This window comes from Pantherophis guttatus, chromosome 3 (assembly GCF_059756535.1).
Source record: "Pantherophis guttatus breed Tessera chromosome 3, ASM5975653v1, whole genome shotgun sequence".
Classification (NCBI taxonomy): domain Eukaryota; kingdom Metazoa; phylum Chordata; class Lepidosauria; order Squamata; family Colubridae; genus Pantherophis; species Pantherophis guttatus.
Window position 1 is genome coordinate 50481486 of NC_142065.1, and position 13628 is coordinate 50495113.

General features: G+C 37.3%; 1 protein-coding gene across 1 annotated transcript in view; it reads right to left on the reverse strand.

Moving 5' to 3' along the window:
- Positions 1 to 11098, reverse strand: part of HMGA1 (high mobility group AT-hook 1) — a 33943-nt gene extending 22845 nt beyond the window's left edge. The window contains exon 1 of the mRNA XM_034414636.3: positions 10469 to 11098. The gene's annotated coding sequence lies outside the window, so the exon portion shown is untranslated. The remainder of the gene's footprint in view (positions 1 to 10468) is intronic.
- Between the last annotated feature and the right edge of the window lie 2530 nt (positions 11099 to 13628).

Here is a 13628-nt window from a genome sequence, read left to right on the forward strand (position 1 = left end):
TTTGACAAAAAAGAGCCAGAGCTGTTTATATATGATAATCTGAAGATTTATCAAGGCTCAAGATGCGGTTGAGGTCAGCCCCAAACTGAAAGTAGTATGTAACTGTCTCAAAGAATGAATGGACCTCTCTCTTTCTCTCCCCCATTTGAATGTCTAATATAACATATTAAAAACAACAACAACAAATCAATGTGTTAATGCTTTTGGATGTCAGAAACTTTTCTCCTCGCGTTTAGAATTTTGTTTGCATCCATGCCACTGCAAACACATTCCTTGGTGTCTCCCAGACTATCTTCCTGCCTTTAAACTTTGCTTAGACACCCTTAAATAAAAATACAGGAAAAAATATGGATATTCTAAAAACCTCTTCCTCTTCACCAGGTCACCACCTTTAAAGCGCTCCATGGCATAGGACCCGGGTACCTTCGAGACCGACTTCTGCCACCAATAGCCTCCCACCGGCCAGTTCGCTCCCACAGAGAGGGTCTCCTCAGGGTGCCATCGGCCAAGTTATGTCGGCTGGCGACACCCAGGGGGAGGGCCTTCTCTGAGGGAGCCCCAGCCCTGTGGAATGAACTGCCCCCGGAAATATGTAAGATCTCCAACCTCCGGGTATTTCGCTGTGCACTGAAGACCCTGTTGTTCCGCCAGGCTGGGCTATCAACATAATAATTTTAAATTGGGGTATTTTAAATTTCTGGGGTTTTAAATTGAGCCGAATTTATTTAATAATTTTAAATTTTTAATTGATGTTTGTCTTTTGTTTTTAAATAGTACACCGCCCTGAGTCCTTCGGGAGAAGGGCGGTATAGAAATAAAATTATACTTACTTATACTTACTTCAATTACAATAATATTTTGGGGGCCCATATAGATTATATATTTATACAAAAATAAAAAAGAGGGGTGGATGTGTATCTTACCTGCTATAAAAAAATAAACTGAAGTGGTAGACAGTGTATTATGGGGATTAGAGAGCAGCAACTTCACTAATTGTCCTTCTGGCAATGGGTGTTTTGGTGACCAGCTAATCCCACCATGTACATGGATTGCCTTTGTACATGACAGCCTTCCCATCCCATGACAGGCATTTTCTTAGCATTGTCCCAATTTGCACTTAATTTCCATATGTGGTCAGAGATCCAAAAATGTGCCTTCCCCTTCTTTTATGTACACCATTAGAAGTTTAGTCTGTGGCATTGACAATTAGAAATAGACATCTTGAAGCTTCCCATAAGCAAAGATCTGAAGAATACAGTTCATAGGATTAGGCATTTTTAAGATACTCACAATGCTTGATAAAGCTTTATTATTTATAAATATTGCCAGTAGCAAAAGCTCCTTTTTATCCTTATTTCTAAATGCAAAAGCATAGAGTTTAAAAGGTCCACATTTTTTAGACTACAATATTATCTAAATATTTTTTCTTCAAAGCTTATAAATTCAAAGAGTTGAGAAAGGATCACTTTTTCTAATAAAACAAACTCAGCCAAGAAAACAAATTATGAGAGTTTCTAGGAGATGACCAAAGGAGATTTTTTTTGGACTTGGAATTAGCTGCCTGCAGGATGTAGATATTTCTAGGAACATTGTTTAAAAATATATACTCCAGACAGATTTATGAACTTTGAACACAGAGAAGTACTAGTCTTTTTTACAAAATTTGACTCATACTCAGTTTTGGAAGTGACTCATACCCTTTTTAAAAAGAGCCAGACACCTATAAATAATATTTAGAAATGCTTGCTGTAGAGTTGAACTTACTGAATTTAGTGTGGATTTACTTTGGAATAAACTTATTAAGGACTGAGTAGTAGTCTTTAAGGAACTGTTATGAAATTATGATCCCTATGCCATAGGTTTCAGTGAGTGTTAAAGGTTGCCAACCTTTTTCAATCTTGGTTTCAACCCTGCTCTTTCTGCTACACTGAGGCTACATGAAGCATGTTCAGTAATGTTGTAATACCACTGGAAAGTGCAGAGCCAGAATTTTCAAGCCCATATTTGAGGGTTTAGTGGGGTCAAAAAAAGAAAAATAAGTGTTTCACCCCTTATATCAATCAAAATGAAAAAAAGTGAAAAAATGGTCCCATTCAATTTGGAGTTGAAAAGAGGTGCTGAGAAAAATGCATGCAGCCAATAAATTCCTTATATGTGACATAAATAGATCTACTCACCTAAGATTAAAAAGTTACCATCACAAACCACACTCTAAAGCCATTAATACATCTTCAGGTAAATATATATCTATTACATTATTCCCTTTTGTGGTAGAATAAAATTGGGCCAAAGAAGAAAAAGCAAACTGAAGAAATTAAATTAACATGAAACAGAAAAAAGCATAGCTAAAATTATGTTACACTAACACTATTCACTATACTCAACATACTTTCCTATCCTTGAAGAACCACCCCTGCCTCTCCCATACACTGATTCATATATTGCTTTTTGTTCTTCAGACCTCATCAGCTCCACCCAACCATAACTTTCTTGGTCTTCCCCTTCCTTTCAAGTCATTTGTTTGTACTTTGTATATTTGTTTTGTAATTCAATCCTTATTTACTCTCTGCATGGAAAAATACTTCCAATGTATTTTTTTTTCATATTGGTCACTCACTTTTGAATTCAATAGTCATCCATCACTCATTCATTCTTGACCCCATCTCTTTTTGATGTAACCACACACTTAAGTATCCTGTTCCCACTACATTCAAGTGATTGTTATGTTCCTCTTCACATATACAGCTCTCACTTCCATACAACTAAATGGGCAAAAAAAGCAGGCTGTTATTCACAGCCATTTTTGCTTATTTTGGCAAACATTCATTCTTCACCATAGATCAAATGCAACCTATCTTTCTATTTACATGTTTTAAAATTTCTCCATAGCCCCATTTTCAATAAATGTTTTAACATCATTTACAACATCAATTTTCTATTTTTTTTTTGCCATATAACTTACAACCATGCATCCGATTTTCTCTGTAAAAAGCAACTTTTATTTTGGAAATTATTAATTTTCAGATCAAAACGCCTTATTGCATTTGCACTGTACAATTTAGCACTTGATACAAATCAGTTTCTCAGCCAACAAGGCATTGTCTACATACATACAACGTATACAAATTCACATGCACAATCAACATATCTTTAACATCACCACAAACATAATAAATAATAAAGAGACATCCTTACCACTTACCTAATGCTGAAATGCTGATTGGGCATTTTATTTATTTTCACACATATTTTACTTCAGCTATATAATGCTCACTGCATTTGGCAAACCAACTTTCAACACGCTCTTGCAAAATATCCCATAATTCAAACTTATTTACTTAATCATAGGTTTTCTCCAAATAAACTATACTTTATATATATACTTTTTCTTTTTCAATAATAATGTTTTAAATTATGGGCCAAATTTTTATTTAATTATTTTAAATCTATTTTAACTTTTGTGTATGAATGTTTTATATTTGGCTGTTCACCGCCCTGAGTCCAGAAGGAGAAGGGCGGTATAGAAATCTGAAAATAAATAAATAAAATAAATAAAATAAAATAAATATGTTGAAGAATAAAGATGGGCTGCCTCCTCCTTTGTCCAGCATGGAACTGCACTATATTCTCCTCTTCCTTGAATCAGAATTCTGTCAAACTTGTTCCTAGGCCCACTTCTAATCTTCCTTGTAGTTTTAGCATTCAATTTGCTATCTTTCTTTTTCTGTGGGAGAATATTACAGCATTCTTCCAGATATCAGGCACAGGAGCTAGCTTCACACATGTGAACCACATCCGTATTTTAATGTTTCTTTAGTGATACCAGCTATTACTGCAGTCTTCTCAGTCTAAGATTCTCACAGCATTTATTTCCATTTCATTAGTGTTTTCTTGGACACTAAAAACATTTCAACTCCAGTCTTTGACATATCACTTTTATCCATATATACCTCTCAAATATTCTTTCTAACATACCATCACTTGAGTTTCATCCCAGCAGTCATTCTGTTTCAGTGGCCTCTTTCACTTCTTTTTCTGTTGTATCTATTTCCCCCATGAATCTTTGACATTATTAAGAAATGGTCGCCCAACATTCATAAGATCAAGGCTTTGTATATTTTGCTCAATTTTTTATAAACAATCAAGCTAGTCATATTTTTAGATTTGTATTCCTTTGTAATTCAAAGCAGATCCCTTTCTAAACAAATACTGAGTATACAACATTGTTTTCAATTATTCTTGAATCTCTGAATGGCCTAATCACTTTTCCTATACTCTGTCATCTCATTCCCACTCATTCATATCATCTATTCTAACAGAACAATTTATTCCACTAAGATTGTATTTTATTCAGCGTGTTACATTTCCCCAAATTTACCTCTAGTTTTTCCATTCTCGCTCACATGTAGCATTCCTGGCTGCAGCAAGACTTCGGGCAAAACCAGTCTTACCCTTCATGAGAAAAGAAAGAGGAAGAAATGCTACTCCAGGCAAGCTAGGATCTCAATTCCAGAAACTATCTTGTATGGACTGCTTTCACCTCACAAACTAGAAAGTATATTAATGTACCAATAACCACTCAGGATATAACAATATAATCAATACCGGATCAACTTATTGATCCCCTTCTAAAAACCTGGACTGAGGAAAATGCAGAAGGTTGTGAATTCCATCGAGCTGGTCTTTGTTGTTGTTGTTGTTAGTCGTGAAGTCATGTCCAACCCATCCCAACTCCATGGACAACATTCCTCAAGGTCTTCCTGTCCTCTACCATCCCCCCGGAGTCCATTTAACCTTACACCGACTGCTTCAGCTGGTACTGAGTTCTGAATACTGGAAAGCTCTCTAGTGATTGAAGATGTAAAAGCAATCATCCTCACCAAGTTATTAAGAAAATGTGAAATCCACATTGAGACAATATTTTTATCAATCCAAGTTTTAATTCAAATTTTCATCAGACCAAAAATAGACCGTAGAAGGAAAAACTGTACATCAGAATATCCTATTGTTTGAGTTGGGAAGCCTTATCAATTCTGTAAATAAATAAACAAACAAATAAATAAATAGGAATGTGTACATACACACAAACACCCAGAAAAATAAATGTGAAGAGGGAAACAGGAAAATAATTTAAAATAACACGAATTGTGAGATCTCATAAAAAGGATGCAAAAGCAATTCATTGGTGAAAACACCCAAGAAGATAAAGGTAATAGCTTTATTATGTTGTGAACCTCTTTTTGGAGTTATGATTATAAACTAGGCTTCTTCCCCATCTGGTGCCATCCAGATGTGTGACTTCAGACAGCTTGCCTAGGAGTGACAGAAATTGCAGTCTAATATCTGTAGAAGACACTAGCTTGAGGAAGATTGACATGAATTGAACATTATGCTTGTTCTGAGAAAATTATAGTGCAATTTTATACATTGCAATGTATATGCATTGCAGCTTTACTTATACAATTCAAACTCAGAAATAGTTTGGCCTATAGCTCTTTTACTTTTAGGGATTAATGCTTTATACAGTTTATGACCACAAGGAGCCAAAATCTCCTTGTGGTCTGTTGCTAAGCAAGGTAGTTGTTAAGTAAGTTATGCCCCATTTTATAAGCATTTTGCTATAGTCGTTAAGAGAATCGCTGCAATTGTTAAGTGAATCACATAATTAAGCAAATCTGGCTTCTCCCATTGACTTTGCTTATTGGAAGCTGGCTGGGAAAGTTGTAAATAGTGATCACATGACCCTGGGACAGTGCAACCGTCATAAATATATGCTAGATGCCAAGTGCACAAATTCTGATCACATGACCACAGGGGTGCTGCAATAGTTGTAAAAACCAATTTTAAGTCACTTTTTTCCAGTGGTTATAACTTCAAATGGTCACTAAACGAATGGTTGTAAGTCGAGGACTACATATAATATCAGAACTATACCAGGTTCCAAAACAATAACAAGGATACATATGTAAATAATTATCAAATCAAATAAATTGAATAAAAACTACTTGCAGCAAGAATAGTATTCATATTGCACCTGTCAGATCATAGTGAACCCATGATTTAATGAATCCTGTTTTATTAGACTTTCACTGCAACATACCAGATTTGCAGCACTCCAAATAACAGATAAGTCTTTAGCATTCAAAGTAGTCTGTGTGATTAATACACATTTTCATCATTTGAAACAGATGATGTAAATTTGTATTTAACAGACATCTGGATATACACATACTCGATCCTCCTCAATTGTCTGTTAAACAGACAATTTTTTCAAATAAATTTTCAGATAAATTTAAATTCAGATAAATTAAAAAATAAAGATTTATTTTATTAGTTTTTCTATCCTGCCTTTATTACTTTATAAGTAACTCAAGGCAGGAAATATACATAATACTCCTTCTTCCTTCTATTTTCCACATAACAACAGCCCTGTGAGTTGGTTGGACTGAGGGACAGTGATTGGCCCAAAGCCACTCAACAGGCTTTCATGCTAAGACTGGACCAGAACTCAGAGTTTCCTGGTTTCAAAATGAGCACCTTAATCACTACAGCAAACTAGCTCTAATTAATGTCTAAGAATTTCATTTAGGCAGTGATCCATCGGACAGCGGACAGAAAAGCTCTAGAGAGAATAATTAAAACTGCCCAGAATATCATTGGGTTCCAGCTACCAGCCCTGGACGACATCTTTGAATCTCACTGTTTGATGAAGTTGCATAACATTCTCAGAGACTCTTCCCATCCTGCTTACAATCTTGTTGCCTTCTGGCAGAAGATACAGAACAATTAAAATTCAAACCACACGTTTTCTGAATAGTTTTTACTCCCAGAGCTATAATTGCACTCAACAATGAACTAAAGGGCCACCATCAGTGAGCTGTTGGACAGCATTACTTGGTCTGTTGTGTGGATGCTTGGGTGGTTTTAGGGGTGGGGAATTTGTGGTGGGGAGAGTGTGTTTGGGGATTGTTATGTGTGTTGGACCTGGTCTTTGGGTGTTAAGTGAATTTCATTGTATGGGTATACTGTCTATACACGTACAATGACAATAAAGTTATTATCTAAAATTGGACTAAAACTTTTACACCAGAGAGAGACTATGTAACTTATTATCACAGCACTTTGATCAATGAAAGTCAGCTGGATGAACATGAATTGTTGCAAACCTAATAGATAATTCTTAGATTTACAATAGCAATTCCCAATTTGGGAAGGGTATCTTCTAACAGTTATCATTAGAATCACATGGAAAACACAACCAATCAAACTTCTGTATTTTACACAGACCATTATTACAAGGATGTTTTCCATTTCTCTTAGGAATTTGCCATTTTCCATGAACTGCTTGCTAGCTTATTTGTCTAATTCAATGATTGTCTACACAGTGCATCAAGCTATGGCTTGTTTTAAACATGATTTGTAGAACAGGCTAGATCTGTTCATCGTCATCTGATTTATACATAATTATACAAATTATACATAAATTTATATTATTTATGTTAAATAATGGTAAATGATTTGTGACAAAACGCCAAAATAAACATTATGGTAATAATGTATAAATTAATATATTATTATGGAAATAATATATACTTCCACAAATTTCAGGATTTCTGGAGATGATGAATTTTGATGAGGCTATACTTAAAGGCAATTTACATCCTTTGCAGGTACTTGCTATGACTGAATGCCCTTTTGCATCTGCTGATGGAGAAAGCAGTGAAGGGCAAGAATCATCCCCACTCACTTTCTTTGCATAGGTAGCCCTTGACTTACGACCACAATTGAGCCCAAAATTTATGTTGCTAAGTGAAAAATTTGTTAAGTGAATTTTGCCACATTTTATGACTTTTCTTGCCACATTTGTTAAGTGAATCATTGCAGTTGTTAAATTAGTAATACAGCTGTTAAGTGAATCTGGTTTCCCCATTGACTTTGCTTGTCAGAAGGTCGCAAACGGTGATCACATGATCTTGGGACACAGTGTCATAAATATGAACCAGTTGTCAAGCATTTGAATGTAAATCATGAGACCATGGGGATGCTGCAATGGTCATAATTGTGAAAAATGGCCATGTCACTTTTTTCAGTGCCACTGTAACTTCAAATGGTCACTAAATGAACCGTTGTAAGTCAAGGATTACCTGTACTGTCCAAATTGACAAACAATTGATTCAGATTTTGGAAAGTCTTATTCCAACATGAAGAAACCAAGAAAACCAACACTATGCTACAACAATGAACGTTAATCTCGTTTTAAATGAATGCAGGAAAATGTAAATCATCCTGTGTCTACATCCTAAAATAGTGACTGCCAGGAAGACTGAGAATCCATGGATATATTTATCTGGATGGAAAAAAATGAAAATGCTTATGCAGCTTCCCTCCATCACTACATATTATTCTAGACAGCTATTAGGGCCAAAGAGATCACCCATTCCTCAAAATGAAATTGAATGCCAGCAGTCGCAACCTATCACCCTTAGAAACAGCAATCCTCTGGGGTTATTTTTCTCCTCAGAAATCTGCCAATTCTCCTTCCATGTTCCCATCCCACACCCTGCTTGCGCCACAACTGTTTGCTTCTATCTGATTAATAACAAATTAAATTTTGAAAGACAACAGGTTGCTCAATCCAAAATGGCTGGTCTAAATCCAAGCAGCACAGTGTCCTCCCAGGAGCTGGGGCACCTTCTGGGCAAAGGCTTGGGTTTGCTTACAATATGCTGGAGGAAAACACATAAACACCAAATCACAAATTTGAAGAGCCTGTTTGAAAATAGAGCTGGCTTGGGAGATCCCTTAATGGAGCATTCCAGGGGAATTCTTTTGAAGCCCCAGAAGATGGGCCATTAAAAACAGCCAGCCCCACTTGAAGTGCACATAACAAAAGGAAGTGATAAGGAAGGCTGGAGGGCCACACAGGAAGGTTAACAAAACTGGAAACTTTTGAAGAGCTGTCGTTCAGGACACAAATGTTCAGTCCCACAAGGCCTTGATTTGTGGGGGAGGGAGAGTATGATCCTCTTTGTGAAGAGGAAAAATGGTAAATGACATTTTTTTAAAGTTAGCAACCAGCTTTATATAAGAGAACACTGATAGGGAAAGTTACACACTCCATCTTCTCCTTTTCCACTAAAACTAACCCTCCTGATCAGTAGAAAGAGGAAACACCCACACACTCTCTTCCAACCACTCCTTAATTAGGTTGAGGTGCCTCTTCAAGACACTTCCCCAATTCTGCCAACATCAGTTAGCTAAGCACTAATAATATGCTGGCTAGGTGCATTACTTTCATGTCTGAACATATTTTTGATTTAAGTTCTCCAATATTTTCAAATTGAGCAATTCATTACATCAAGACTGGAATCTGAATCTGCCTAATCAGAGCCTTTAATGAAAAAACAAACATTCAAAATCAGTAGCTGCAGCTCACTGAAACTAAATATACATATTTTGGACAGTAGTGTGGGACCCCCCCTCCCAACAACAGCCACAAGTGTTGCTCAAAAATGTAAGCCAAAAACGATACACAGGCTTTACAAAGAAATGAATAAAGTAAATTCCTCTAACAGAAAATCTAGTTAAATTTACCAATCATTTCAACATCTGAAAAGCTATAGCTCAGATTATACCAATTTCCTTTAAAAGAAAACGAAAGCTCTGGCATCTTCCCCTTTAAAAGAGCGGAAGGGGGTGTTTCTAGAAAGCCCAATGCACCTGCTATTTGCACACACACACACACAAATTTTTTTCCAGATCTGCATGTCTATTGGAAGAAACCCACTGAAAAAATTAATAAGTGGACGAAAGTAGTGTCGCGCGATTTGAAAATGAACACAGCCCCAGCGTGCATGTATTTGTAAGGATCTAGGATCTCGAGAAGGGGGGGTGGGGGAAAGCAGAGAAACCCGAAACACCAGCCGCCAGAGCTCCAATGTTATGGGAGTCTCGTAGATAGGAGCAAGTTGCAATAAGCAAAGCAGTTCTAACCGGTACCTACTCTCTTCCGGCGTTAAAAAATAAAATAAAAAATAAAAAAAGAGACAAGAAAAGGAATTCTAACCATCGGACCCGTGATCTGTAGAAAAACATCCATCAGTTTTCCACCCTGAATAAAATCCGGATCAAGTGCATTAGAATTTAACATTAAAGGCGAAGTGCTTGAGAAAAACCATACCCACTTAGCCACAAATTACAAGGCCATTCCGCCTTCCCCAATCCAATGAGCTCTGCTAAGACCTCCCTTCCCGCACATATAACCCTTCTTTTCTTACTTGCATGCACGCTGAGAATAAAAGGCTGGAGAGTATTTTATTCCGCATGCCTTACTTGCTTCCTATTGTAAATTCCGAGCAGAGATACATTTTTTTGCAAACTGAAATGACTTTGCAAAATCCGGTTCTAAATTCTGCAAATGTAAAATAAGATTAACGCAACTTTTTTTTTTTTGAAATCACCAACTTACAATTACTCTTATTCGCGAATCTGTATACGTTTTTCCTTGTGTGTTGTGGTGAAATGAAAATAATCCCCCCTTCTGGTTGCTGATGGTTGCAATTGCAGATCTGAAGCAGAAGGCAGGGAGACTTGCAGTGGAAAAAAAAAAGAGAGAGAGAGAAACAGCGTATAAGCAGACAGCCCCCCTCTTATTTATATAAAATTTTTAAAAAATGTTCCAGGAGGAAGGAAGCTGGGTCAAAATCATTTGCAGAATTAAAAAAGTAAGAGGGAAAAAAAGCCTCCTCTAAATCTTACTGGAGAGAATCCAGAAGCTAAAAATAGCAAAATCACACTCCAAATTAAATAAGGGCAGGCTGACTGGCTAAGGGGAGCTTAGCTCTTCCAGTGGAAGAGAGAAAGAGGGGGAGGGAGGGTAAAGGGGAAGGAGGAGGAGCCATTCGGCGTCTGCATCATCACCTGTGGGTGGAGGAAATATAAAAGAAAGCAGCAAGGGTGATTTTAAAAGGCTGCTTAGAGGGCTCGGGGAAAAAAAAAAGCAGCGGCTGCGCTGAACTGCGAAGAACAAAAGGAAAACAACGGCGGGAGCGCTACCGTAGCTGCTGCCTTTCCCCTCGCTTCAAAAGATGAGGAAGGCATGGGAGGGAACGCTGTGCAAAACTTTAAAAAAACATCACTGCTCCCTTGCTTTGTTTCTTCGTTTGAAGGGGTGAGGGGCGAATACGTTTCGTGATTTGAGAAGCTCAATGACCCTAAATAGGGTTGAAGCTGATTTAACAGGAATTTTTTTTGGAATATAATTTAAGGCCGGCCCAAATCTAGCCGAGACTCTGCCACACAATGTATGTGTTGGCGATTGGTGTGTAAAGGTTTATTTTGGGGGTCAAAAGTCCTGGGTTTCTTGTTTGTAAATCTGGCCTGGGATAATTGACCGTGGGAATGTATAACGTGGGGAACTCCACGTTTAGTTTGGGATGTAAACGTGGTTAAGATATAATCGCCCCCCCCATTTCTGATGCATCTTTTCTTTCAAATAAGAAATTGAGAGGTAGTAACTACTCTAGGTTGGAGGTGTGTGTTCATTGCAGGCTCCCTAAGACGAAAATTACAGATTTCCAGGAGTCATATCTTTCAGTTTACTGGCTTTAAAAATACTTTTTGTATTTGATTTTAACATTTCAGGGTCCTGAGTATCCACTTAGTGCCACCAGTCTCAGGCATAATGAGGTATTAGTATAAACAATACCATTCCTGCTTGCCACATATTTCTGAATGTATTTTAACTTGCAAATTATCTAAAACCTATCCTTGTAAAGAGAAGAGCACATCACCCTTGTGTGATACATATGCAAGAATACTTTTCCTTGCATATGTATCACACAAATGTGCATGATTAAATTCTGTGCCTATATGGACTGCCTCCTTTGGTGCTTGTGCTGCTAATTTTTGGGAGGGGGATTGGTTTCCCTATAGAGAAAGGGAGAGAAAGGAAAAAATTGGCCTGCAGCAGAGCAGAGCAAAATGCCATTCTGACCTTTTATTTCCAGGAATAACTTTGGGCCTCATAAGCTTTCTTAGAAGATAAAATGATGGATGCCTAACTGCACCCAGGGTATTTATTGGTAGGGAGTATGGGGGGAGCAATAAGGCTGCTGCCTATTGAATGAATGTCTTGTAATGAACTGGCCCTGATGTCAGCCATTTTGAGAGAGCTCTACCACAAGCTTGGAAAAGTCCAAATGTGCCTACCAATTCATTGCATAAAGTGCACACTGCTTTGTTATTATGAAGTATTAAGAAACTTTTCCTAGATAATGTACTTTATGTAGAGCTACTCAGAGGTTCCTTTATCAAGATTTTATATTCCATTTTTCTAACAAAAATAAAGGCCATGTTTTTTATCATACTTTCATATTTTACAAGTGCAGATCAATTGAGGAAGGCCAATACATGGGAGAAAGAATTATATTCTTGCTGCTCCTTTACATCATCATAAATAGAATCCTTGAGGACGTAACATGTTTTCATAATCTTCAAACGCTATATATTGGAATCTACATTAAATATAATGGGGTTAATTTACAAGGAAATGTAAATAAGGTGACACCCATCAGGTTTTATGAAAATATCTGGAGTAAAGGAAAGCAATAACTTTATTAATCCACTGAAAAGATGACAAGAACCATGACCCCCCCCCCCGGTTTTCTTACAAATAAAAGATAACAGTTTTATTAGAAGTGTGTACACATTTCCCTATGCTAATGACTAGTAGATTTGAACACTGAAGGTTGCACTACAAAAATGTGCATTGGCCAGGGGTTTTAGTTTTTAAATGATAGTTAACATGATTATTACTCCAGATCATAACTTTATTACTCCAGATCATAATTTTGGTGGTGAGGTTTGCTCAGTGGTGAAATGTAAAATTTATTACTACCGGTTCTGTGGGTGTGGCTTGGTGGGGGGGGCAATGTGACTGGGTGGGCGTGGCCAACTTTTTTTTTTAACTTTTAAAACCATTTTTTCTACAACCTCTTTGGCCGAAGAGGTTGTAAAAAAAAGCTTTTAAAAGCCTCTGACAATCCCAGCTGAGTTGTCTGATCGGCAGAGGCTTTTTTTTCTTTTAAAAACATTTTTCCTACAACCTCTTTGGCCAAAGAGGTTGTAGAAAAAATGCTTTTAAAAGCCTCTGACATCCCAGCTGAGCTGCGCGATCATCAGAGGCTTTTTTAAAAAAACTTTTAAAAGCATTTTTTCGGTGGAAGTGGGGGGCAGGGATGTTTGCTACCGGTTCTCCGAACCACCCACAGCCATTGCTATTGGTATCGGGCAATCTGGTCTGAACCGGGAGCATTTCACCCCTGGGTTTGCTCCTCCTAGTGCTGCCGCTGGATACTGCCCACCTGCCAGGACAGTGCTGAGCTAAATATAGACCAAACCAATGCCAGGCCTATGCAACAAGCTGGCCAATCAATTTTTTGTTGCAACCAATGGATCTACAGCCATCTCTCTCAAAATGCAGAGATTGCCTGGATGCTGTGCAAGATGACATTTTTTGATCCAAAAAGAGGACTCTGCACCTGTGGAAGTAACACTAGGATGATGATGATATATTTAATAATTTTCTCATTCTGTCATAATTCAGATTTACAGGCCATTTGAACACT